General features: G+C 39.0%; 23 non-coding genes and 1 pseudogene across 23 annotated transcripts; all 24 read right to left on the reverse strand.

The window, feature by feature from the left end:
- Positions 1 to 312: 312 nt before the first annotated feature.
- Positions 313 to 431, reverse strand: LOC133952448 (5S ribosomal RNA). The gene has a single exon (XR_009920564.1). It is a non-coding gene; the product is annotated as a 5S ribosomal RNA (ribosomal RNA).
- A 930-nt stretch (positions 432 to 1,361) lies between these two features.
- LOC133952449 (5S ribosomal RNA) lies at positions 1,362 to 1,480 on the reverse strand. The gene has a single exon (XR_009920565.1). It is a non-coding gene; the product is annotated as a 5S ribosomal RNA (ribosomal RNA).
- Positions 1,481 to 2,410: 930 nt separating this feature from the next.
- LOC133952450 (5S ribosomal RNA) lies at positions 2,411 to 2,529 on the reverse strand. Its single transcript, XR_009920566.1, has one exon. It is a non-coding gene; the product is annotated as a 5S ribosomal RNA (ribosomal RNA).
- Positions 2,530 to 3,459: 930 nt separating this feature from the next.
- Positions 3,460 to 3,578, reverse strand: LOC133952451 (5S ribosomal RNA). The gene has a single exon (XR_009920567.1). It is a non-coding gene; the product is annotated as a 5S ribosomal RNA (ribosomal RNA).
- A 930-nt stretch (positions 3,579 to 4,508) lies between these two features.
- On the reverse strand, positions 4,509 to 4,627 carry LOC133952454 (5S ribosomal RNA). Its single transcript, XR_009920569.1, has one exon. It is a non-coding gene; the product is annotated as a 5S ribosomal RNA (ribosomal RNA).
- A 930-nt stretch (positions 4,628 to 5,557) lies between these two features.
- LOC133952455 (5S ribosomal RNA) lies at positions 5,558 to 5,676 on the reverse strand. The gene has a single exon (XR_009920570.1). It is a non-coding gene; the product is annotated as a 5S ribosomal RNA (ribosomal RNA).
- Positions 5,677 to 6,606: 930 nt separating this feature from the next.
- LOC133952456 (5S ribosomal RNA) lies at positions 6,607 to 6,725 on the reverse strand. The gene has a single exon (XR_009920571.1). It is a non-coding gene; the product is annotated as a 5S ribosomal RNA (ribosomal RNA).
- Positions 6,726 to 7,655: 930 nt separating this feature from the next.
- Positions 7,656 to 7,774, reverse strand: LOC133952457 (5S ribosomal RNA). Its single transcript, XR_009920572.1, has one exon. It is a non-coding gene; the product is annotated as a 5S ribosomal RNA (ribosomal RNA).
- A 930-nt stretch (positions 7,775 to 8,704) lies between these two features.
- LOC133952458 (5S ribosomal RNA) lies at positions 8,705 to 8,823 on the reverse strand. Its single transcript, XR_009920573.1, has one exon. It is a non-coding gene; the product is annotated as a 5S ribosomal RNA (ribosomal RNA).
- A 930-nt stretch (positions 8,824 to 9,753) lies between these two features.
- Positions 9,754 to 9,872, reverse strand: LOC133952459 (5S ribosomal RNA). The gene has a single exon (XR_009920574.1). It is a non-coding gene; the product is annotated as a 5S ribosomal RNA (ribosomal RNA).
- A 930-nt stretch (positions 9,873 to 10,802) lies between these two features.
- On the reverse strand, positions 10,803 to 10,921 carry LOC133952460 (5S ribosomal RNA). The gene has a single exon (XR_009920575.1). It is a non-coding gene; the product is annotated as a 5S ribosomal RNA (ribosomal RNA).
- Positions 10,922 to 11,851: 930 nt separating this feature from the next.
- Positions 11,852 to 11,970, reverse strand: LOC133952461 (5S ribosomal RNA). Its single transcript, XR_009920576.1, has one exon. It is a non-coding gene; the product is annotated as a 5S ribosomal RNA (ribosomal RNA).
- A 930-nt stretch (positions 11,971 to 12,900) lies between these two features.
- LOC133952462 (5S ribosomal RNA) lies at positions 12,901 to 13,019 on the reverse strand. The gene has a single exon (XR_009920577.1). It is a non-coding gene; the product is annotated as a 5S ribosomal RNA (ribosomal RNA).
- A 930-nt stretch (positions 13,020 to 13,949) lies between these two features.
- Positions 13,950 to 14,068, reverse strand: LOC133952463 (5S ribosomal RNA). Its single transcript, XR_009920578.1, has one exon. It is a non-coding gene; the product is annotated as a 5S ribosomal RNA (ribosomal RNA).
- Positions 14,069 to 14,998: 930 nt separating this feature from the next.
- Positions 14,999 to 15,117, reverse strand: LOC133952465 (5S ribosomal RNA). The gene has a single exon (XR_009920580.1). It is a non-coding gene; the product is annotated as a 5S ribosomal RNA (ribosomal RNA).
- A 930-nt stretch (positions 15,118 to 16,047) lies between these two features.
- LOC133952466 (5S ribosomal RNA) lies at positions 16,048 to 16,166 on the reverse strand. The gene has a single exon (XR_009920581.1). It is a non-coding gene; the product is annotated as a 5S ribosomal RNA (ribosomal RNA).
- Positions 16,167 to 17,096: 930 nt separating this feature from the next.
- LOC133952467 (5S ribosomal RNA) lies at positions 17,097 to 17,215 on the reverse strand. Its single transcript, XR_009920582.1, has one exon. It is a non-coding gene; the product is annotated as a 5S ribosomal RNA (ribosomal RNA).
- A 930-nt stretch (positions 17,216 to 18,145) lies between these two features.
- LOC133952491 (5S ribosomal RNA) lies at positions 18,146 to 18,254 on the reverse strand (annotated as a pseudogene).
- A 930-nt stretch (positions 18,255 to 19,184) lies between these two features.
- On the reverse strand, positions 19,185 to 19,303 carry LOC133952469 (5S ribosomal RNA). Its single transcript, XR_009920583.1, has one exon. It is a non-coding gene; the product is annotated as a 5S ribosomal RNA (ribosomal RNA).
- Positions 19,304 to 20,233: 930 nt separating this feature from the next.
- Positions 20,234 to 20,352, reverse strand: LOC133952470 (5S ribosomal RNA). Its single transcript, XR_009920584.1, has one exon. It is a non-coding gene; the product is annotated as a 5S ribosomal RNA (ribosomal RNA).
- A 930-nt stretch (positions 20,353 to 21,282) lies between these two features.
- On the reverse strand, positions 21,283 to 21,401 carry LOC133952471 (5S ribosomal RNA). Its single transcript, XR_009920585.1, has one exon. It is a non-coding gene; the product is annotated as a 5S ribosomal RNA (ribosomal RNA).
- A 930-nt stretch (positions 21,402 to 22,331) lies between these two features.
- LOC133952472 (5S ribosomal RNA) lies at positions 22,332 to 22,450 on the reverse strand. Its single transcript, XR_009920586.1, has one exon. It is a non-coding gene; the product is annotated as a 5S ribosomal RNA (ribosomal RNA).
- A 930-nt stretch (positions 22,451 to 23,380) lies between these two features.
- Positions 23,381 to 23,499, reverse strand: LOC133952473 (5S ribosomal RNA). Its single transcript, XR_009920587.1, has one exon. It is a non-coding gene; the product is annotated as a 5S ribosomal RNA (ribosomal RNA).
- Positions 23,500 to 24,429: 930 nt separating this feature from the next.
- On the reverse strand, positions 24,430 to 24,548 carry LOC133952474 (5S ribosomal RNA). Its single transcript, XR_009920588.1, has one exon. It is a non-coding gene; the product is annotated as a 5S ribosomal RNA (ribosomal RNA).
- Positions 24,549 to 24,770: the final 222 nt, after the last annotated feature.

A 24,770-nucleotide genomic window follows, 5' to 3' on the forward strand; every position in this document is an offset into this window, starting at 1 on the left:
AATTCCCATCAGTGATAATGTCAGGGTTTCATATCCTGTTTCTTCCTTGATGGTGAGTAAACTCCCCGCTCTTTCATCCTTCTCTCCAAATATGACATTTTGAGAGTGATAGGTTACTAGTGCATGAATAAAGTAGTGTTTCGAATATCAAAAGGCATTTAAATGTTCACTCTTTTTACTTCAGTGATGATGTTTGTGTGTTCCATAGCCTGGTTTTCTTTGATGCTGAGTCTTTCATGCTCTTTCAAAGGTGTTTCTCCTTTAAAGCAGCAGCAACAGCCCCCTCTGCTGGTTGCAAAGAAAATTGTAAAAAGCTTACAGCACCTGGTATTCCCAGGCGGTCTCCCATCCAAGTACTAACCAGGCCCGACCCTGCTTAGCTTCCGAGATCGGACGAGATCGGGCGTGTTCAGGGTGGTATGGCCGTAAGCGATTAACTCGAGCCACAATACCTTATTTATACATGTGAATCACCACCATCATCAATAGTATGGTTGCTTTTTGACCATGGAAACTTGTTTTTTCATTGTTATATAATGTTAAGGAAAAGACACTCAAGGTGCATTTTTGTCATAGTATAGCAAGAAAAAAATCATTACAATAATTCAATAATGTCCTTCAGTAATAATGTCAGGGTTTCATATACTGGTTCTTCCTTCATGGTGAGTAATTTCTCCCTGCTCTTTCATCCTTCTCTCCAAATATGACATGTTTAGGGTGATATGTTAATTTGACATGAATATAGGAGTGTTTTTCCAATATCAAATGTCTTTAGAATGTTCACTCTCGTCCTCCACCTATGATGATCTCCGGGTTGAATATCCTTTCTTGCTTTGATTGCGAGTCTTTCCTGCTCTTTCCAAAATGTGTCTCCTCTGAAGCAGGAGCGACACCAAGCTCTGCTGGCGATACAGAGAATCATCACCTTAATCAACACTTTCCTTTTATTTTGTGTCCATCGAAACTTATCTTGTGTTGTTGTTTATGTTAAATAAAAAGAGTCTGAAGGTGCAATTTTCTCATGATATTGCAACAAACAAAATCATGACAATTCCCATCAGTGATAATGTCAGGGTTTCATATCCTGTTTCTTCCTTGATGGTGAGTAAACTCCCCGCTCTTTCATCCTTCTCTCCAAATATGACATTTTGAGAGTGATAGGTTACTAGTGCATGAATAAAGTAGTGTTTCGAATATCAAAAGGCATTTAAATGTTCACTCTTTTTACTTCAGTGATGATGTTTGTGTGTTCCATAGCCTGGTTTTCTTTGATGCTGAGTCTTTCATGCTCTTTCAAAGGTGTTTCTCCTTTAAAGCAGCAGCAACAGCCCCCTCTGCTGGTTGCAAAGAAAATTGTAAAAAGCTTACAGCACCTGGTATTCCCAGGCGGTCTCCCATCCAAGTACTAACCAGGCCCGACCCTGCTTAGCTTCCGAGATCGGACGAGATCGGGCGTGTTCAGGGTGGTATGGCCGTAAGCGATTAACTCGAGCCACAATACCTTATTTATACATGTGAATCACCACCATCATCAATAGTATGGTTGCTTTTTGACCATGGAAACTTGTTTTTTCATTGTTATATAATGTTAAGGAAAAGACACTCAAGGTGCATTTTTGTCATAGTATAGCAAGAAAAAAATCATTACAATAATTCAATAATGTCCTTCAGTAATAATGTCAGGGTTTCATATACTGGTTCTTCCTTCATGGTGAGTAATTTCTCCCTGCTCTTTCATCCTTCTCTCCAAATATGACATGTTTAGGGTGATATGTTAATTTGACATGAATATAGGAGTGTTTTTCCAATATCAAATGTCTTTAGAATGTTCACTCTCGTCCTCCACCTATGATGATCTCCGGGTTGAATATCCTTTCTTGCTTTGATTGCGAGTCTTTCCTGCTCTTTCCAAAATGTGTCTCCTCTGAAGCAGGAGCGACACCAAGCTCTGCTGGCGATACAGAGAATCATCACCTTAATCAACACTTTCCTTTTATTTTGTGTCCATCGAAACTTATCTTGTGTTGTTGTTTATGTTAAATAAAAAGAGTCTGAAGGTGCAATTTTCTCATGATATTGCAACAAACAAAATCATGACAATTCCCATCAGTGATAATGTCAGGGTTTCATATCCTGTTTCTTCCTTGATGGTGAGTAAACTCCCCGCTCTTTCATCCTTCTCTCCAAATATGACATTTTGAGAGTGATAGGTTACTAGTGCATGAATAAAGTAGTGTTTCGAATATCAAAAGGCATTTAAATGTTCACTCTTTTTACTTCAGTGATGATGTTTGTGTGTTCCATAGCCTGGTTTTCTTTGATGCTGAGTCTTTCATGCTCTTTCAAAGGTGTTTCTCCTTTAAAGCAGCAGCAACAGCCCCCTCTGCTGGTTGCAAAGAAAATTGTAAAAAGCTTACAGCACCTGGTATTCCCAGGCGGTCTCCCATCCAAGTACTAACCAGGCCCGACCCTGCTTAGCTTCCGAGATCGGACGAGATCGGGCGTGTTCAGGGTGGTATGGCCGTAAGCGATTAACTCGAGCCACAATACCTTATTTATACATGTGAATCACCACCATCATCAATAGTATGGTTGCTTTTTGACCATGGAAACTTGTTTTTTCATTGTTATATAATGTTAAGGAAAAGACACTCAAGGTGCATTTTTGTCATAGTATAGCAAGAAAAAAATCATTACAATAATTCAATAATGTCCTTCAGTAATAATGTCAGGGTTTCATATACTGGTTCTTCCTTCATGGTGAGTAATTTCTCCCTGCTCTTTCATCCTTCTCTCCAAATATGACATGTTTAGGGTGATATGTTAATTTGACATGAATATAGGAGTGTTTTTCCAATATCAAATGTCTTTAGAATGTTCACTCTCGTCCTCCACCTATGATGATCTCCGGGTTGAATATCCTTTCTTGCTTTGATTGCGAGTCTTTCCTGCTCTTTCCAAAATGTGTCTCCTCTGAAGCAGGAGCGACACCAAGCTCTGCTGGCGATACAGAGAATCATCACCTTAATCAACACTTTCCTTTTATTTTGTGTCCATCGAAACTTATCTTGTGTTGTTGTTTATGTTAAATAAAAAGAGTCTGAAGGTGCAATTTTCTCATGATATTGCAACAAACAAAATCATGACAATTCCCATCAGTGATAATGTCAGGGTTTCATATCCTGTTTCTTCCTTGATGGTGAGTAAACTCCCCGCTCTTTCATCCTTCTCTCCAAATATGACATTTTGAGAGTGATAGGTTACTAGTGCATGAATAAAGTAGTGTTTCGAATATCAAAAGGCATTTAAATGTTCACTCTTTTTACTTCAGTGATGATGTTTGTGTGTTCCATAGCCTGGTTTTCTTTGATGCTGAGTCTTTCATGCTCTTTCAAAGGTGTTTCTCCTTTAAAGCAGCAGCAACAGCCCCCTCTGCTGGTTGCAAAGAAAATTGTAAAAAGCTTACAGCACCTGGTATTCCCAGGCGGTCTCCCATCCAAGTACTAACCAGGCCCGACCCTGCTTAGCTTCCGAGATCGGACGAGATCGGGCGTGTTCAGGGTGGTATGGCCGTAAGCGATTAACTCGAGCCACAATACCTTATTTATACATGTGAATCACCACCATCATCAATAGTATGGTTGCTTTTTGACCATGGAAACTTGTTTTTTCATTGTTATATAATGTTAAGGAAAAGACACTCAAGGTGCATTTTTGTCATAGTATAGCAAGAAAAAAATCATTACAATAATTCAATAATGTCCTTCAGTAATAATGTCAGGGTTTCATATACTGGTTCTTCCTTCATGGTGAGTAATTTCTCCCTGCTCTTTCATCCTTCTCTCCAAATATGACATGTTTAGGGTGATATGTTAATTTGACATGAATATAGGAGTGTTTTTCCAATATCAAATGTCTTTAGAATGTTCACTCTCGTCCTCCACCTATGATGATCTCCGGGTTGAATATCCTTTCTTGCTTTGATTGCGAGTCTTTCCTGCTCTTTCCAAAATGTGTCTCCTCTGAAGCAGGAGCGACACCAAGCTCTGCTGGCGATACAGAGAATCATCACCTTAATCAACACTTTCCTTTTATTTTGTGTCCATCGAAACTTATCTTGTGTTGTTGTTTATGTTAAATAAAAAGAGTCTGAAGGTGCAATTTTCTCATGATATTGCAACAAACAAAATCATGACAATTCCCATCAGTGATAATGTCAGGGTTTCATATCCTGTTTCTTCCTTGATGGTGAGTAAACTCCCCGCTCTTTCATCCTTCTCTCCAAATATGACATTTTGAGAGTGATAGGTTACTAGTGCATGAATAAAGTAGTGTTTCGAATATCAAAAGGCATTTAAATGTTCACTCTTTTTACTTCAGTGATGATGTTTGTGTGTTCCATAGCCTGGTTTTCTTTGATGCTGAGTCTTTCATGCTCTTTCAAAGGTGTTTCTCCTTTAAAGCAGCAGCAACAGCCCCCTCTGCTGGTTGCAAAGAAAATTGTAAAAAGCTTACAGCACCTGGTATTCCCAGGCGGTCTCCCATCCAAGTACTAACCAGGCCCGACCCTGCTTAGCTTCCGAGATCGGACGAGATCGGGCGTGTTCAGGGTGGTATGGCCGTAAGCGATTAACTCGAGCCACAATACCTTATTTATACATGTGAATCACCACCATCATCAATAGTATGGTTGCTTTTTGACCATGGAAACTTGTTTTTTCATTGTTATATAATGTTAAGGAAAAGACACTCAAGGTGCATTTTTGTCATAGTATAGCAAGAAAAAAATCATTACAATAATTCAATAATGTCCTTCAGTAATAATGTCAGGGTTTCATATACTGGTTCTTCCTTCATGGTGAGTAATTTCTCCCTGCTCTTTCATCCTTCTCTCCAAATATGACATGTTTAGGGTGATATGTTAATTTGACATGAATATAGGAGTGTTTTTCCAATATCAAATGTCTTTAGAATGTTCACTCTCGTCCTCCACCTATGATGATCTCCGGGTTGAATATCCTTTCTTGCTTTGATTGCGAGTCTTTCCTGCTCTTTCCAAAATGTGTCTCCTCTGAAGCAGGAGCGACACCAAGCTCTGCTGGCGATACAGAGAATCATCACCTTAATCAACACTTTCCTTTTATTTTGTGTCCATCGAAACTTATCTTGTGTTGTTGTTTATGTTAAATAAAAAGAGTCTGAAGGTGCAATTTTCTCATGATATTGCAACAAACAAAATCATGACAATTCCCATCAGTGATAATGTCAGGGTTTCATATCCTGTTTCTTCCTTGATGGTGAGTAAACTCCCCGCTCTTTCATCCTTCTCTCCAAATATGACATTTTGAGAGTGATAGGTTACTAGTGCATGAATAAAGTAGTGTTTCGAATATCAAAAGGCATTTAAATGTTCACTCTTTTTACTTCAGTGATGATGTTTGTGTGTTCCATAGCCTGGTTTTCTTTGATGCTGAGTCTTTCATGCTCTTTCAAAGGTGTTTCTCCTTTAAAGCAGCAGCAACAGCCCCCTCTGCTGGTTGCAAAGAAAATTGTAAAAAGCTTACAGCACCTGGTATTCCCAGGCGGTCTCCCATCCAAGTACTAACCAGGCCCGACCCTGCTTAGCTTCCGAGATCGGACGAGATCGGGCGTGTTCAGGGTGGTATGGCCGTAAGCGATTAACTCGAGCCACAATACCTTATTTATACATGTGAATCACCACCATCATCAATAGTATGGTTGCTTTTTGACCATGGAAACTTGTTTTTTCATTGTTATATAATGTTAAGGAAAAGACACTCAAGGTGCATTTTTGTCATAGTATAGCAAGAAAAAAATCATTACAATAATTCAATAATGTCCTTCAGTAATAATGTCAGGGTTTCATATACTGGTTCTTCCTTCATGGTGAGTAATTTCTCCCTGCTCTTTCATCCTTCTCTCCAAATATGACATGTTTAGGGTGATATGTTAATTTGACATGAATATAGGAGTGTTTTTCCAATATCAAATGTCTTTAGAATGTTCACTCTCGTCCTCCACCTATGATGATCTCCGGGTTGAATATCCTTTCTTGCTTTGATTGCGAGTCTTTCCTGCTCTTTCCAAAATGTGTCTCCTCTGAAGCAGGAGCGACACCAAGCTCTGCTGGCGATACAGAGAATCATCACCTTAATCAACACTTTCCTTTTATTTTGTGTCCATAGAAACTTATCTTGTGTTGTTGTTTATGTTAAATAAAAAGAGTCTGAAGGTGCAATTTTCTCATGATATTGCAACAAACAAAATCATGACAATTCCCATCAGTGATAATGTCAGGGTTTCATATCCTGTTTCTTCCTTGATGGTGAGTAAACTCCCCGCTCTTTCATCCTTCTCTCCAAATATGACATTTTGAGAGTGATAGGTTACTAGTGCATGAATAAAGTAGTGTTTCGAATATCAAAAGGCATTTAAATGTTCACTCTTTTTACTTCAGTGATGATGTTTGTGTGTTCCATAGCCTGGTTTTCTTTGATGCTGAGTCTTTCATGCTCTTTCAAAGGTGTTTCTCCTTTAAAGCAGCAGCAACAGCCCCCTCTGCTGGTTGCAAAGAAAATTGTAAAAAGCTTACAGCACCTGGTATTCCCAGGCGGTCTCCCATCCAAGTACTAACCAGGCCCGACCCTGCTTAGCTTCCGAGATCGGACGAGATCGGGCGTGTTCAGGGTGGTATGGCCGTAAGCGATTAACTCGAGCCACAATACCTTATTTATACATGTGAATCACCACCATCATCAATAGTATGGTTGCTTTTTGACCATGGAAACTTGTTTTTTCATTGTTATATAATGTTAAGGAAAAGACACTCAAGGTGCATTTTTGTCATAGTATAGCAAGAAAAAAATCATTACAATAATTCAATAATGTCCTTCAGTAATAATGTCAGGGTTTCATATACTGGTTCTTCCTTCATGGTGAGTAATTTCTCCCTGCTCTTTCATCCTTCTCTCCAAATATGACATGTTTAGGGTGATATGTTAATTTGACATGAATATAGGAGTGTTTTTCCAATATCAAATGTCTTTAGAATGTTCACTCTCGTCCTCCACCTATGATGATCTCCGGGTTGAATATCCTTTCTTGCTTTGATTGCGAGTCTTTCCTGCTCTTTCCAAAATGTGTCTCCTCTGAAGCAGGAGCGACACCAAGCTCTGCTGGCGATACAGAGAATCATCACCTTAATCAACACTTTCCTTTTATTTTGTGTCCATCGAAACTTATCTTGTGTTGTTGTTTATGTTAAATAAAAAGAGTCTGAAGGTGCAATTTTCTCATGATATTGCAACAAACAAAATCATGACAATTCCCATCAGTGATAATGTCAGGGTTTCATATCCTGTTTCTTCCTTGATGGTGAGTAAACTCCCCGCTCTTTCATCCTTCTCTCCAAATATGACATTTTGAGAGTGATAGGTTACTAGTGCATGAATAAAGTAGTGTTTCGAATATCAAAAGGCATTTAAATGTTCACTCTTTTTACTTCAGTGATGATGTTTGTGTGTTCCATAGCCTGGTTTTCTTTGATGCTGAGTCTTTCATGCTCTTTCAAAGGTGTTTCTCCTTTAAAGCAGCAGCAACAGCCCCCTCTGCTGGTTGCAAAGAAAATTGTAAAAAGCTTACAGCACCTGGTATTCCCAGGCGGTCTCCCATCCAAGTACTAACCAGGCCCGACCCTGCTTAGCTTCCGAGATCGGACGAGATCGGGCGTGTTCAGGGTGGTATGGCCGTAAGCGATTAACTCGAGCCACAATACCTTATTTATACATGTGAATCACCACCATCATCAATAGTATGGTTGCTTTTTGACCATGGAAACTTGTTTTTTCATTGTTATATAATGTTAAGGAAAAGACACTCAAGGTGCATTTTTGTCATAGTATAGCAAGAAAAAAATCATTACAATAATTCAATAATGTCCTTCAGTAATAATGTCAGGGTTTCATATACTGGTTCTTCCTTCATGGTGAGTAATTTCTCCCTGCTCTTTCATCCTTCTCTCCAAATATGACATGTTTAGGGTGATATGTTAATTTGACATGAATATAGGAGTGTTTTTCCAATATCAAATGTCTTTAGAATGTTCACTCTCGTCCTCCACCTATGATGATCTCCGGGTTGAATATCCTTTCTTGCTTTGATTGCGAGTCTTTCCTGCTCTTTCCAAAATGTGTCTCCTCTGAAGCAGGAGCGACACCAAGCTCTGCTGGCGATACAGAGAATCATCACCTTAATCAACACTTTCCTTTTATTTTGTGTCCATCGAAACTTATCTTGTGTTGTTGTTTATGTTAAATAAAAAGAGTCTGAAGGTGCAATTTTCTCATGATATTGCAACAAACAAAATCATGACAATTCCCATCAGTGATAATGTCAGGGTTTCATATCCTGTTTCTTCCTTGATGGTGAGTAAACTCCCCGCTCTTTCATCCTTCTCTCCAAATATGACATTTTGAGAGTGATAGGTTACTAGTGCATGAATAAAGTAGTGTTTCGAATATCAAAAGGCATTTAAATGTTCACTCTTTTTACTTCAGTGATGATGTTTGTGTGTTCCATAGCCTGGTTTTCTTTGATGCTGAGTCTTTCATGCTCTTTCAAAGGTGTTTCTCCTTTAAAGCAGCAGCAACAGCCCCCTCTGCTGGTTGCAAAGAAAATTGTAAAAAGCTTACAGCACCTGGTATTCCCAGGCGGTCTCCCATCCAAGTACTAACCAGGCCCGACCCTGCTTAGCTTCCGAGATCGGACGAGATCGGGCGTGTTCAGGGTGGTATGGCCGTAAGCGATTAACTCGAGCCACAATACCTTATTTATACATGTGAATCACCACCATCATCAATAGTATGGTTGCTTTTTGACCATGGAAACTTGTTTTTTCATTGTTATATAATGTTAAGGAAAAGACACTCAAGGTGCATTTTTGTCATAGTATAGCAAGAAAAAAATCATTACAATAATTCAATAATGTCCTTCAGTAATAATGTCAGGGTTTCATATACTGGTTCTTCCTTCATGGTGAGTAATTTCTCCCTGCTCTTTCATCCTTCTCTCCAAATATGACATGTTTAGGGTGATATGTTAATTTGACATGAATATAGGAGTGTTTTTCCAATATCAAATGTCTTTAGAATGTTCACTCTCGTCCTCCACCTATGATGATCTCCGGGTTGAATATCCTTTCTTGCTTTGATTGCGAGTCTTTCCTGCTCTTTCCAAAATGTGTCTCCTCTGAAGCAGGAGCGACACCAAGCTCTGCTGGCGATACAGAGAATCATCACCTTAATCAACACTTTCCTTTTATTTTGTGTCCATCGAAACTTATCTTGTGTTGTTGTTTATGTTAAATAAAAAGAGTCTGAAGGTGCAATTTTCTCATGATATTGCAACAAACAAAATCATGACAATTCCCATCAGTGATAATGTCAGGGTTTCATATCCTGTTTCTTCCTTGATGGTGAGTAAACTCCCCGCTCTTTCATCCTTCTCTCCAAATATGACATTTTGAGAGTGATAGGTTACTAGTGCATGAATAAAGTAGTGTTTCGAATATCAAAAGGCATTTAAATGTTCACTCTTTTTACTTCAGTGATGATGTTTGTGTGTTCCATAGCCTGGTTTTCTTTGATGCTGAGTCTTTCATGCTCTTTCAAAGGTGTTTCTCCTTTAAAGCAGCAGCAACAGCCCCCTCTGCTGGTTGCAAAGAAAATTGTAAAAAGCTTACAGCACCTGGTATTCCCAGGCGGTCTCCCATCCAAGTACTAACCAGGCCCGACCCTGCTTAGCTTCCGAGATCGGACGAGATCGGGCGTGTTCAGGGTGGTATGGCCGTAAGCGATTAACTCGAGCCACAATACCTTATTTATACATGTGAATCACCACCATCATCAATAGTATGGTTGCTTTTTGACCATGGAAACTTGTTTTTTCATTGTTATATAATGTTAAGGAAAAGACACTCAAGGTGCATTTTTGTCATAGTATAGCAAGAAAAAAATCATTACAATAATTCAATAATGTCCTTCAGTAATAATGTCAGGGTTTCATATACTGGTTCTTCCTTCATGGTGAGTAATTTCTCCCTGCTCTTTCATCCTTCTCTCCAAATATGACATGTTTAGGGTGATATGTTAATTTGACATGAATATAGGAGTGTTTTTCCAATATCAAATGTCTTTAGAATGTTCACTCTCGTCCTCCACCTATGATGATCTCCGGGTTGAATATCCTTTCTTGCTTTGATTGCGAGTCTTTCCTGCTCTTTCCAAAATGTGTCTCCTCTGAAGCAGGAGCGACACCAAGCTCTGCTGGCGATACAGAGAATCATCACCTTAATCAACACTTTCCTTTTATTTTGTGTCCATCGAAACTTATCTTGTGTTGTTGTTTATGTTAAATAAAAAGAGTCTGAAGGTGCAATTTTCTCATGATATTGCAACAAACAAAATCATGACAATTCCCATCAGTGATAATGTCAGGGTTTCATATCCTGTTTCTTCCTTGATGGTGAGTAAACTCCCCGCTCTTTCATCCTTCTCTCCAAATATGACATTTTGAGAGTGATAGGTTACTAGTGCATGAATAAAGTAGTGTTTCGAATATCAAAAGGCATTTAAATGTTCACTCTTTTTACTTCAGTGATGATGTTTGTGTGTTCCATAGCCTGGTTTTCTTTGATGCTGAGTCTTTCATGCTCTTTCAAAGGTGTTTCTCCTTTAAAGCAGCAGCAACAGCCCCCTCTGCTGGTTGCAAAGAAAATTGTAAAAAGCTTACAGCACCTGGTATTCCCAGGCGGTCTCCCATCCAAGTACTAACCAGGCCCGACCCTGCTTAGCTTCCGAGATCGGACGAGATCGGGCGTGTTCAGGGTGGTATGGCCGTAAGCGATTAACTCGAGCCACAATACCTTATTTATACATGTGAATCACCACCATCATCAATAGTATGGTTGCTTTTTGACCATGGAAACTTGTTTTTTCATTGTTATATAATGTTAAGGAAAAGACACTCAAGGTGCATTTTTGTCATAGTATAGCAAGAAAAAAATCATTACAATAATTCAATAATGTCCTTCAGTAATAATGTCAGGGTTTCATATACTGGTTCTTCCTTCATGGTGAGTAATTTCTCCCTGCTCTTTCATCCTTCTCTCCAAATATGACATGTTTAGGGTGATATGTTAATTTGACATGAATATAGGAGTGTTTTTCCAATATCAAATGTCTTTAGAATGTTCACTCTCGTCCTCCACCTATGATGATCTCCGGGTTGAATATCCTTTCTTGCTTTGATTGCGAGTCTTTCCTGCTCTTTCCAAAATGTGTCTCCTCTGAAGCAGGAGCGACACCAAGCTCTGCTGGCGATACAGAGAATCATCACCTTAATCAACACTTTCCTTTTATTTTGTGTCCATCGAAACTTATCTTGTGTTGTTGTTTATGTTAAATAAAAAGAGTCTGAAGGTGCAATTTTCTCATGATATTGCAACAAACAAAATCATGACAATTCCCATCAGTGATAATGTCAGGGTTTCATATCCTGTTTCTTCCTTGATGGTGAGTAAACTCCCCGCTCTTTCATCCTTCTCTCCAAATATGACATTTTGAGAGTGATAGGTTACTAGTGCATGAATAAAGTAGTGTTTCGAATATCAAAAGGCATTTAAATGTTCACTCTTTTTACTTCAGTGATGATGTTTGTGTGTTCCATAGCCTGGTTTTCTTTGATGCTGAGTCTTTCATGCTCTTTCAAAGGTGTTTCTCCTTTAAAGCAGCAGCAACAGCCCCCTCTGCTGGTTGCAAAGAAAATTGTAAAAAGCTTACAGCACCTGGTATTCCCAGGCGGTCTCCCATCCAAGTACTAACCAGGCCCGACCCTGCTTAGCTTCCGAGATCGGACGAGATCGGGCGTGTTCAGGGTGGTATGGCCGTAAGCGATTAACTCGAGCCACAATACCTTATTTATACATGTGAATCACCACCATCATCAATAGTATGGTTGCTTTTTGACCATGGAAACTTGTTTTTTCATTGTTATATAATGTTAAGGAAAAGACACTCAAGGTGCATTTTTGTCATAGTATAGCAAGAAAAAAATCATTACAATAATTCAATAATGTCCTTCAGTAATAATGTCAGGGTTTCATATACTGGTTCTTCCTTCATGGTGAGTAATTTCTCCCTGCTCTTTCATCCTTCTCTCCAAATATGACATGTTTAGGGTGATATGTTAATTTGACATGAATATAGGAGTGTTTTTCCAATATCAAATGTCTTTAGAATGTTCACTCTCGTCCTCCACCTATGATGATCTCCGGGTTGAATATCCTTTCTTGCTTTGATTGCGAGTCTTTCCTGCTCTTTCCAAAATGTGTCTCCTCTGAAGCAGGAGCGACACCAAGCTCTGCTGGCGATACAGAGAATCATCACCTTAATCAACACTTTCCTTTTATTTTGTGTCCATCGAAACTTATCTTGTGTTGTTGTTTATGTTAAATAAAAAGAGTCTGAAGGTGCAATTTTCTCATGATATTGCAACAAACAAAATCATGACAATTCCCATCAGTGATAATGTCAGGGTTTCATATCCTGTTTCTTCCTTGATGGTGAGTAAACTCCCCGCTCTTTCATCCTTCTCTCCAAATATGACATTTTGAGAGTGATAGGTTACTAGTGCATGAATAAAGTAGTGTTTCGAATATCAAAAGGCATTTAAATGTTCACTCTTTTTACTTCAGTGATGATGTTTGTGTGTTCCATAGCCTGGTTTTCTTTGATGCTGAGTCTTTCATGCTCTTTCAAAGGTGTTTCTCCTTTAAAGCAGCAGCAACAGCCCCCTCTGCTGGTTGCAAAGAAAATTGTAAAAAGCTTACAGCACCTGGTATTCCCAGGCGGTCTCCCATCCAAGTACTAACCAGGCCCGACCCTGCTTAGCTTCCGAGATCGGACGAGATCGGGCGTGTTCAGGGTGGTATGGCCGTAAGCGATTAACTCGAGCCACAATACCTTATTTATACATGTGAATCACCACCATCATCAATAGTATGGTTGCTTTTTGACCATGGAAACTTGTTTTTTCATTGTTATATAATGTTAAGGAAAAGACACTCAAGGTGCATTTTTGTCATAGTATAGCAAGAAAAAAATCATTACAATAATTCAATAATGTCCTTCAGTAATAATGTCAGGGTTTCATATACTGGTTCTTCCTTCATGGTGAGTAATTTCTCCCTGCTCTTTCATCCTTCTCTCCAAATATGACATGTTTAGGGTGATATGTTAATTTGACATGAATATAGGAGTGTTTTTCCAATATCAAATGTCTTTAGAATGTTCACTCTCGTCCTCCACCTATGATGATCTCCGGGTTGAATATCCTTTCTTGCTTTGATTGCGAGTCTTTCCTGCTCTTTCCAAAATGTGTCTCCTCTGAAGCAGGAGCGACACCAAGCTCTGCTGGCGATACAGAGAATCATCACCTTAATCAACACTTTCCTTTTATTTTGTGTCCATCGAAACTTATCTTGTGTTGTTGTTTATGTTAAATAAAAAGAGTCTGAAGGTGCAATTTTCTCATGATATTGCAACAAACAAAATCATGACAATTCCCATCAGTGATAATGTCAGGGTTTCATATCCTGTTTCTTCCTTGATGGTGAGTAAACTCCCCGCTCTTTCATCCTTCTCTCCAAATATGACATTTTGAGAGTGATAGGTTACTAGTGCATGAATAAAGTAGTGTTTCGAATATCAAAAGGCATTTAAATGTTCACTCTTTTTACTTCAGTGATGATGTTTGTGTGTTCCATAGCCTGGTTTTCTTTGATGCTGAGTCTTTCATGCTCTTTCAAAGGTGTTTCTCCTTTAAAGCAGCAGCAACAGCCCCCTCTGCTGGTTGCAAAGAAAATTGTAAAAAGCTTACAGCACCTGGTATTCCCAGGCGGTCTCCCATCCAAGTACTAACCAGGCCCGACCCTGCTTAGCTTCCGAGATCGGACGAGATCGGGCGTGTTCAGGGTGGTATGGCCGTAAGCGATTAACTCGAGCCACAATACCTTATTTATACATGTGAATCACCACCATCATCAATAGTATGGTTGCTTTTTGACCATGGAAACTTGTTTTTTCATTGTTATATAATGTTAAGGAAAAGACACTCAAGGTGCATTTTTGTCATAGTATAGCAAGAAAAAAATCATTACAATAATTCAATAATGTCCTTCAGTAATAATGTCAGGGTTTCATATACTGGTTCTTCCTTCATGGTGAGTAATTTCTCCCTGCTCTTTCATCCTTCTCTCCAAATATGACATGTTTAGGGTGATATGTTAATTTGACATGAATATAGGAGTGTTTTTCCAATATCAAATGTCTTTAGAATGTTCACTCTCGTCCTCCACCTATGATGATCTCCGGGTTGAATATCCTTTCTTGCTTTGATTGCGAGTCTTTCCTGCTCTTTCCAAAATGTGTCTCCTCTGAAGCAGGAGCGACACCAAGCTCTGCTGGCGATACAGAGAATCATCACCTTAATCAACACTTTCCTTTTATTTTGTGTCCATCGAAACTTATCTTGTGTTGTTGTTTATGTTAAATAAAAAGAGTCTGAAGGTGCAATTTTCTCATGATATTGCAACAAACAAAATCATGACAATTCCCATCAGCGATAATGTCAGGGTTTCATATCCTGTTTCTTCCTTGATGGTGAGTAAACTCCCCGCTCTTTCATCCTTCTCTCCAAATATGACATTTTGAGAGTGATAGGTTACTAGTGCATGAATAAAGTAGTGTTTCGAATATCAAAAGGCATTTAAATGTTCACTCTTTTTACTTCAGTGATGATGTTTGTGTGTTCCATAGCCTGGTTTTCTTTGATGCTGAGTCTTTCATGCTCTTTCAAAGGTGTTTCTCCTTTAAAGCAGCAGCAACAGCCCCCTCTGCTGGTTGCAAAGAAAATTGTAAAAAGCTTACAGCACCTGGTATTCCCAGGCGGTCTCCCATCCAAGTACTAACCAGGCCCGACCCTGCTTAGCTTCCGAGATCGGACGAGATCGGGCGTGTTCAGGGTGGTATGGCCGTAAGCGATTAACTCGAGCCACAATACCTTATTTATACATGTGAATCACCACCATCATCAATAGTATGGTTGCTTTTTGACCATGGAAACTTGTTTTTTCATTGTTATATAATGTTAAGGAAAAGACACTCAAGGTGCATTTTTGTCATAGTATAGCAAGAAAAAAATCATTACAATAATTCAATAATGTCCTTCAGTAATAATGTCAGGGTTTCATATACTGGTTCTTCCTTCATGGTGAGTAATTTCTCCCTGCTCTTTCATCCTTCTCTCCAAATATGACATGTTTAGGGTGATATGTTAATTTGACATGAATATAGGAGTGTTTTTCCAATATCAAATGTCTTTAGAATGTTCACTCTCGTCCTCCACCTATGATGATCTCCGGGTTGAATATCCTTTCTTGCTTTGATTGCGAGTCTTTCCTGCTCTTTCCAAAATGTGTCTCCTCTGAAGCAGGAGCGACACCAAGCTCTGCTGGCGATACAGAGAATCATCACCTTAATCAACACTTTCCTTTTATTTTGTGTCCATCGAAACTTATCTTGTGTTGTTGTTTATGTTAAATAAAAAGAGTCTGAAGGTGCAATTTTCTCATGATATTGCAACAAACAAAATCATGACAATTCCCATCAGTGATAATGTCAGGGTTTCATATCCTGTTTCTTCCTTGATGGTGAGTAAACTCCCCGCTCTTTCATCCTTCTCTCCAAATATGACATTTTGAGAGTGATAGGTTACTAGTGCATGAATAAAGTAGTGTTTCGAATATCAAAAGGCATTTAAATGTTCACTCTTTTTACTTCAGTGATGATGTTTGTGTGTTCCATAGCCTGGTTTTCTTTGATGCTGAGTCTTTCATGCTCTTTCAAAGGTGTTTCTCCTTTAAAGCAGCAGCAACAGCCCCCTCTGCTGGTTGCAAAGAAAATTGTAAAAAGCTTACAGCACCTGGTATTCCCAGGCGGTCTCCCATCCAAGTACTAACCAGGCCCGACCCTGCTTAGCTTCCGAGATCGGACGAGATCGGGCGTGTTCAGGGTGGTATGGCCGTAAGCGATTAACCCGAGCCACAATACCTTATTTATACATGTGAATCACCACCATCATCAATAGTATGGTTGCTTTTTGACCATGGAAACTTGTTTTTTCATTGTTATATAATGTTAAGGAAAAGACACTCAAGGTGCATTTTTGTCATAGTATAGCAAGAAAAAAATCATTACAATAATTCAATAATGTCCTTCAGTAATAATGTCAGGGTTTCATATACTGGTTCTTCCTTCATGGTGAGTAATTTCTCCCTGCTCTTTCATCCTTCTCTCCAAATATGACATGTTTAGGGTGATATGTTAATTTGACATGAATATAGGAGTGTTTTTCCAATATCAAATGTCTTTAGAATGTTCACTCTCGTCCTCCACCTATGATGATCTCCGGGTTGAATATCCTTTCTTGCTTTGATTGCGAGTCTTTCCTGCTCTTTCCAAAATGTGTCTCCTCTGAAGCAGGAGCGACACCAAGCTCTGCTGGCGATACAGAGAATCATCACCTTAATCAACACTTTCCTTTTATTTTGTGTCCATCGAAACTTATCTTGTGTTGTTGTTTATGTTAAATAAAAAGAGTCTGAAGGTGCAATTTTCTCATGATATTGCAACAAACAAAATCATGACAATTCCCATCAGTGATAATGTCAGGGTTTCATATCCTGTTTCTTCCTTGATGGTGAGTAAACTCCCCGCTCTTTCATCCTTCTCTCCAAATATGACATTTTGAGAGTGATAGGTTACTAGTGCATGAATAAAGTAGTGTTTCGAATATCAAAAGGCATTTAAATGTTCACTCTTTTTACTTCAGTGATGATGTTTGTGTGTTCCATAGCCTGGTTTTCTTTGATGCTGAGTCTTTCATGCTCTTTCAAAGGTGTTTCTCCTTTAAAGCAGCAGCAACAGCCCCCTCTGCTGGTTGCAAAGAAAATTGTAAAAAGCTTACAGCACCTGGTATTCCCAGGCGGTCTCCCATCCAAGTACTAACCAGGCCCGACCCTGCTTAGCTTCCGAGATCGGACGAGATCGGGCGTGTTCAGGGTGGTATGGCCGTAAGCGAGTAACTCGAGCCACAATACCTTATTTATACATGTGAATCACCACCATCATCAATAGTATGGTTGCTTTTTGACCATGGAAACTTGTTTTTTCATTGTTATATAATGTTAAGGAAAAGACACTCAAGGTGCATTTTTGTCATAGTATAGCAAGAAAAAAATCATTACAATAATTCAATAATGTCCTTCAGTAATAATGTCAGGGTTTCATATACTGGTTCTTCCTTCATGGTGAGTAATTTCTCCCTGCTCTTTCATCCTTCTCTCCAAATATGACATGTTTAGGGTGATATGTTAATTTGACATGAATATAGGAGTGTTTTTCCAATATCAAATGTCTTTAGAATGTTCACTCTCGTCCTCCACCTATGATGATCTCCGGGTTGAATATCCTTTCTTGCTTTGATTGCGAGTCTTTCCTGCTCTTTCCAAAATGTGTCTCCTCTGAAGCAGGAGCGACACCAAGCTCTGCTGGCGATACAGAGAATCATCACCTTAATCAACACTTTCCTTTTATTTTGTGTCCATCGAAACTTATCTTGTGTTGTTGTTTATGTTAAATAAAAAGAGTCTGAAGGTGCAATTTTCTCATGATATTGCAACAAACAAAATCATGACAATTCCCATCAGTGATAATGTCAGGGTTTCATATCCTGTTTCTTCCTTGATGGTGAGTAAACTCCCCGCTCTTTCATCCTTCTCTCCAAATATGACATTTTGAGAGTGATAGGTTACTAGTGCATGAATAAAGTAGTGTTTCGAATATCAAAAGGCATTTAAATGTTCACTCTTTTTACTTCAGTGATGATGTTTGTGTGTTCCATAGCCTGGTTTTCTTTGATGCTGAGTCTTTCATGCTCTTTCAAAGGTGTTTCTCCTTTAAAGCAGCAGCAACAGCCCCCTCTGCTGGTTGCAAAGAAAATTGTAAAAAGCTTACAGCACCTGGTATTCCCAGGCGGTCTCCCATCCAAGTACTAACCAGGCCCGACCCTGCTTAGCTTCCGAGATCGGGCGTGTTCAGGGTGGTATGGCCGTAAGCCATTAACTCGAGCCACAATACCTTATTTATACATGTGAATCACCACCATCATCAATAGTATGGTTGCTTTTTGACCATGGAAACTTGTTTTTTCATTGTTATATAATGTTAAGGAAAAGACACTCAAGGTGCATTTTTGTCATAGTATAGCAAGAAAAAAATCATTACAATAATTCAATAATGTCCTTCAGTAATAATGTCAGGGTTTCATATACTGGTTCTTCCTTCATGGTGAGTAATTTCTCCCTGCTCTTTCATCCTTCTCTCCAAATATGACATGTTTAGGGTGATATGTTAATTTGACATGAATATAGGAGTGTTTTTCCAATATCAAATGTCTTTAGAATGTTCACTCTCGTCCTCCACCTATGATGATCTCCGGGTTGAATATCCTTTCTTGCTTTGATTGCGAGTCTTTCCTGCTCTTTCCAAAATGTGTCTCCTCTGAAGCAGGAGCGACACCAAGCTCTGCTGGCGATACAGAGAATCATCACCTTAATCAACACTTTCCTTTTATTTTGTGTCCATCGAAACTTATCTTGTGTTGTTGTTTATGTTAAATAAAAAGAGTCTGAAGGTGCAATTTTCTCATGATATTGCAACAAACAAAATCATGACAATTCCCATCAGTGATAATGTCAGGGTTTCATATCCTGTTTCTTCCTTGATGGTGAGTAAACTCCCCGCTCTTTCATCCTTCTCTCCAAATATGACATTTTGAGAGTGATAGGTTACTAGTGCATGAATAAAGTAGTGTTTCGAATATCAAAAGGCATTTAAATGTTCACTCTTTTTACTTCAGTGATGATGTTTGTGTGTTCCATAGCCTGGTTTTCTTTGATGCTGAGTCTTTCATGCTCTTTCAAAGGTGTTTCTCCTTTAAAGCAGCAGCAACAGCCCCCTCTGCTGGTTGCAAAGAAAATTGTAAAAAGCTTACAGCACCTGGTATTCCCAGGCGGTCTCCCATCCAAGTACTAACCAGGCCCGACCCTGCTTAGCTTCCGAGATCGGACGAGATCGGGCGTGTTCAGGGTGGTATGGCCGTAAGCGATTAACTCGAGCCACAATACCTTATTTATACATGTGAATCACCACCATCATCAATAGTATGGTTGCTTTTTGACCATGGAAACTTGTTTTTTCATTGTTATATAATGTTAAGGAAAAGACACTCAAGGTGCATTTTTGTCATAGTATAGCAAGAAAAAAATCATTACAATAATTCAATAATGTCCTTCAGTAATAATGTCAGGGTTTCATATACTGGTTCTTCCTTCATGGTGAGTAATTTCTCCCTGCTCTTTCATCCTTCTCTCCAAATATGACATGTTTAGGGTGATATGTTAATTTGACATGAATATAGGAGTGTTTTTCCAATATCAAATGTCTTTAGAATGTTCACTCTCGTCCTCCACCTATGATGATCTCCGGGTTGAATATCCTTTCTTGCTTTGATTGCGAGTCTTTCCTGCTCTTTCCAAAATGTGTCTCCTCTGAAGCAGGAGCGACACCAAGCTCTGCTGGCGATACAGAGAATCATCACCTTAATCAACACTTTCCTTTTATTTTGTGTCCATCGAAACTTATCTTGTGTTGTTGTTTATGTTAAATAAAAAGAGTCTGAAGGTGCAATTTTCTCATGATATTGCAACAAACAAAATCATGACAATTCCCATCAGTGATAATGTCAGGGTTTCATATCCTGTTTCTTCCTTGATGGTGAGTAAACTCCCCGCTCTTTCATCCTTCTCTCCAAATATGACATTTTGAGAGTGATAGGTTACTAGTGCATGAATAAAGTAGTGTTTCGAATATCAAAAGGCATTTAAATGTTCACTCTTTTTACTTCAGTGATGATGTTTGTGTGTTCCATAGCCTGGTTTTCTTTGATGCTGAGTCTTTCATGCTCTTTCAAAGGTGTTTCTCCTTTAAAGCAGCAGCAACAGCCCCCTCTGCTGGTTGCAAAGAAAATTGTAAAAAGCTTACAGCACCTGGTATTCCCAGGCGGTCTCCCATCCAAGTACTAACCAGGCCCGACCCTGCTTAGCTTCCGAGATCGGACGAGATCGGGCGTGTTCAGGGTGGTATGGCCGTAAGCGATTAACTCGAGCCACAATACCTTATTTATACATGTGAATCACCACCATCATCAATAGTATGGTTGCTTTTTGACCATGGAAACTTGTTTTTTCATTGTTATATAATGTTAAGGAAAAGACACTCAAGGTGCATTTTTGTCATAGTATAGCAAGAAAAAAATCATTACAATAATTCAATAATGTCCTTCAGTAATAATGTCAGGGTTTCATATACTGGTTCTTCCTTCATGGTGAGTAATTTCTCCCTGCTCTTTCATCCTTCTCTCCAAATATGACATGTTTAGGGTGATATGTTAATTTGACATGAATATAGGAGTGTTTTTCCAATATCAAATGTCTTTAGAATGTTCACTCTCGTCCTCCACCTATGATGATCTCCGGGTTGAATATCCTTTCTTGCTTTGATTGCGAGTCTTTCCTGCTCTTTCCAAAATGTGTCTCCTCTGAAGCAGGAGCGACACCAAGCTCTGCTGGCGATACAGAGAATCATCACCTTAATCAACACTTTCCTTTTATTTTGTGTCCATCGAAACTTATCTTGTGTTGTTGTTTATGTTAAATAAAAAGAGTCTGAAGGTGCAATTTTCTCATGATATTGCAACAAACAAAATCATGACAATTCCCATCAGTGATAATGTCAGGGTTTCATATCCTGTTTCTTCCTTGATGGTGAGTAAACTCCCCGCTCTTTCATCCTTCTCTCCAAATATGACATTTTGAGAGTGATAGGTTACTAGTGCATGAATAAAGTAGTGTTTCGAATATCAAAAGGCATTTAAATGTTCACTCTTTTTACTTCAGTGATGATGTTTGTGTGTTCCATAGCCTGGTTTTCTTTGATGCTGAGTCTTTCATGCTCTTTCAAAGGTGTTTCTCCTTTAAAGCAGCAGCAACAGCCCCCTCTGCTGGTTGCAAAGAAAATTGTAAAAAGCTTACAGCACCTGGTATTCCCAGGCGGTCTCCCATCCAAGTACTAACCAGGCCCGACCCTGCTTAGCTTCCGAGATCGGACGAGATCGGGCGTGTTCAGGGTGGTATGGCCGTAAGCGATTAACTCGAGCCACAATACCTTATTTATACATGTGAATCACCACCATCATCAATAGTATGGTTGCTTTTTGACCATGGAAACTTGTTTTTTCATTGTTATATAATGTTAAGGAAAAGACACTCAAGGTGCATTTTTGTCATAGTATAGCAAGAAAAAAATCATTACAATAATTCAATAATGTCCTTCAGTAATAATGTCAGGGTTTCATATACTGGTTCTTCCTTCATGGTGAGTAATTTCTCCCTGCTCTTTCATCCTTCTCTCCAAATATGACATGTTTAGGGTGATATGTTAATTTGACATGAATATAGGAGTGTTTTTCCAATATCAAATGTCTTTAGAATGTTCACTCTCGTCCTCCACCTATGATGATCTCCGGGTTGAATATCCTTTCTTGCTTTGATTGCGAGTCTTTCCTGCTCTTTCCAAAATGTGTCTCCTCTGAAGCAGGAGCGACACCAAGCTCTGCTGGCGATACAGAGAATCATCACCTTAATCAACACTTTCCTTTTATTTTGTGTCCATCGAAACTTATCTTGTGTTGTTGTTTATGTTAAATAAAAAGAGTCTGAAGGTGCAATTTTCTCATGATATTGCAACAAACAAAATCATGACAATTCCCATCAGTGATAATGTCAGGGTTTCATATCCTGTTTCTTCCTTGATGGTGAGTAAACTCCCCGCTCTTTCATCCTTCTCTCCAAATATGACATTTTGAGAGTGATAGGTTACTAGTGCATGAATAAAGTAGTGTTTCGAATATCAAAAGGCATTTAAATGTTCACTCTTTTTACTTCAGTGATGATGTTTGTGTGTTCCATAGCCTGGTTTTCTTTGATGCTGAGTCTTTCATGCTCTTTCAAAGGTGTTTCTCCTTTAAAGCAGCAGCAACAGCCCCCTCTGCTGGTTGCAAAGAAAATTGTAAAAAGCTTACAGCACCTGGTATTCCCAGGCGGTCTCCCATCCAAGTACTAACCAGGCCCGACCCTGCTTAGCTTCCGAGATCGGACGAGATCGGGCGTGTTCAGGGTGGTATGGCCGTAAGCGATTAACTCGAGCCACAATACCTTATTTATACATGTGAATCACCACCATCATCAATAGTATGGTTGCTTTTTGACCATGGAAACTTGTTTTTTCATTGTTATATAATGTTAAGGAAAAGACACTCAAGGTGCATTTTTGTCATAGTATAGCAAGAAAAAAATCATTACAATAATTCAATAATGTCCTTCAGTAATAATGTCAGGGTTTCATATACTGGTTCTTCCTTCATGGTGAGTAATTTCTCCCTGCTCTTTCATCCTTCTCTCCAAATATGACATGTTTAGGGTGATATGTTAATTTGACATGAATATAGGAGTGTTTTTCCAATATCAAATGTCTTTAGAATGTTCACTCTCGTCCTCCACCTATGATGATCTCCGGGTTGAATATCCTTTCTTGCTTTGATTGCGAGTCTTTCCTGCTCTTTCCAAAATGTGTCTCCTCTGAAGCAGGAGCGACACCAAGCTCTGCTGGCGATACAGAGAATCATCACCTTAATCAACACTTTCCTTTTATTTTGTGTCCATCGAAACTTATCTTGTGTTGTTGTTTATGTTAAATAAAAAGAGTCTGAAGGTGCAATTTTCTCATGATATTGCAACAAACAAAATCATGACAATTCCCATCAGTGATAATGTCAGGGTTTCATATCCTGTTTCTTCCTTGATGGTGAGTAAACTCCCCGCTCTTTCATCCTTCTCTCCAAATATGACATTTTGAGAGTGATAGGTTACTAGTGCATGAATAAAGTAGTGTTTCGAATATCAAAAGGCATTTAAATGTTCACTCTTTTTACTTCAGTGATGATGTTTGTGTGTTCCATAGCCTGGTTTTCTTTGATGCTGAGTCTTTCATGCTCTTTCAAAGGTGTTTCTCCTTTAAAGCAGCAGCAACAGCCCCCTCTGCTGGTTGCAAAGAAAATTGTAAAAAGCTTACAGCACCTGGTATTCCCAGGCGGTCTCCCATCCAAGTACTAACCAGGCCCGACCCTGCTTAGCTTCCGAGATCGGACGAGATCGGGCGTGTTCAGGGTGGTATGGCCGTAAGCGATTAACTCGAGCCACAATACCTTATTTATACATGTGAATCACCACCATCATCAATAGTATGGTTGCTTTTTGACCATGGAAACTTGTTTTTTCATTGTTATATAATGTTAAGGAAAAGACACTCAAGGTGCATTTTTGTCATAGTATAGCAAGAAAAAAATCATTACAATAATTCAATAATGTCCTTCAGTAATAATGTCAGGGTTTCATATACTGGTTCTTCCTTCATGGTGAGTAATTTCTCCCTGCTCTTTCATCCTTCTCTCCAAATATGACATGTTTAGGGTGATATGTTAATTTGACATGAATATAGGAGTGTTTTTCCAATATCAAATGTCTTTAGAATGTTCACTCTCGTCCTCCACCTATGATGATCTCCGGGTTGAATATCCTTTCTTGCTTTGATTGCGAGTCTTTCCTGCTCTTTCCAAAATGTGTCTCCTCTGAAGCAGGAGCGACACCAAGCTCTGCTGGCGATACAGAGAATCATCACCTTAATCAACACTTTCCTTTTATTTTGTGTCCATCGAAACTTATCTTGTGTTGTTGTTTATGTTAAATAAAAAGAGTCTGAAGGTGCAATTTTCTCATGATATTGCAACAAACAAAATCATGACAATTCCCATCAGTGATAATGTCAGGGTTTCATATCCTGTTTCTTCCTTGATGGTGAGTAAACTCCCCGCTCTTTCATCCTTCTCTCCAAATATGACATTTTGAGAGTGATAGGTTACTAGTGCATGAATAAAGTAGTGTTTCGAATATCAAAAGGCATTTAAATGTTCACTCTTTTTACTTCAGTGATGATGTTTGTGTGTTCCATAGCCTGGTTTTCTTTGATGCTGAGTCTTTCATGCTCTTTCAAAGGTGTTTCTCCTTTAAAGCAGCAGCAACAGCCCCCTCTGCTGGTTGCAAAGAAAATTGTAAAAAGCTTACAGCACCTGGTATTCCCAGGCGGTCTCCCATCCAAGTACTAACCAGGCCCGACCCTGCTTAGCTTCCGAGATCGGACGAGATCGGGCGTGTTCAGGGTGGTATGGCCGTAAGCGATTAACTCGAGCCACAATACCTTATTTATACATGTGAATCACCACCATCATCAATAGTATGGTTGCTTTTTGACCATGGAAACTTGTTTTTTCATTGTTATATAATGTTAAGGAAAAGACACTCAAGGTGCATTTTTGTCATAGTATAGCAAGAAAAAAATCATTACAATAATTCAATAATGTCCTTCAGTAATAATGTCAGGGTTTCATATACTGGTTCT

This window comes from Platichthys flesus, chromosome 4 (genome assembly GCF_949316205.1).
Source record: "Platichthys flesus chromosome 4, fPlaFle2.1, whole genome shotgun sequence".
Lineage (NCBI taxonomy): Eukaryota > Metazoa > Chordata > Actinopteri > Pleuronectiformes > Pleuronectidae > Platichthys > Platichthys flesus.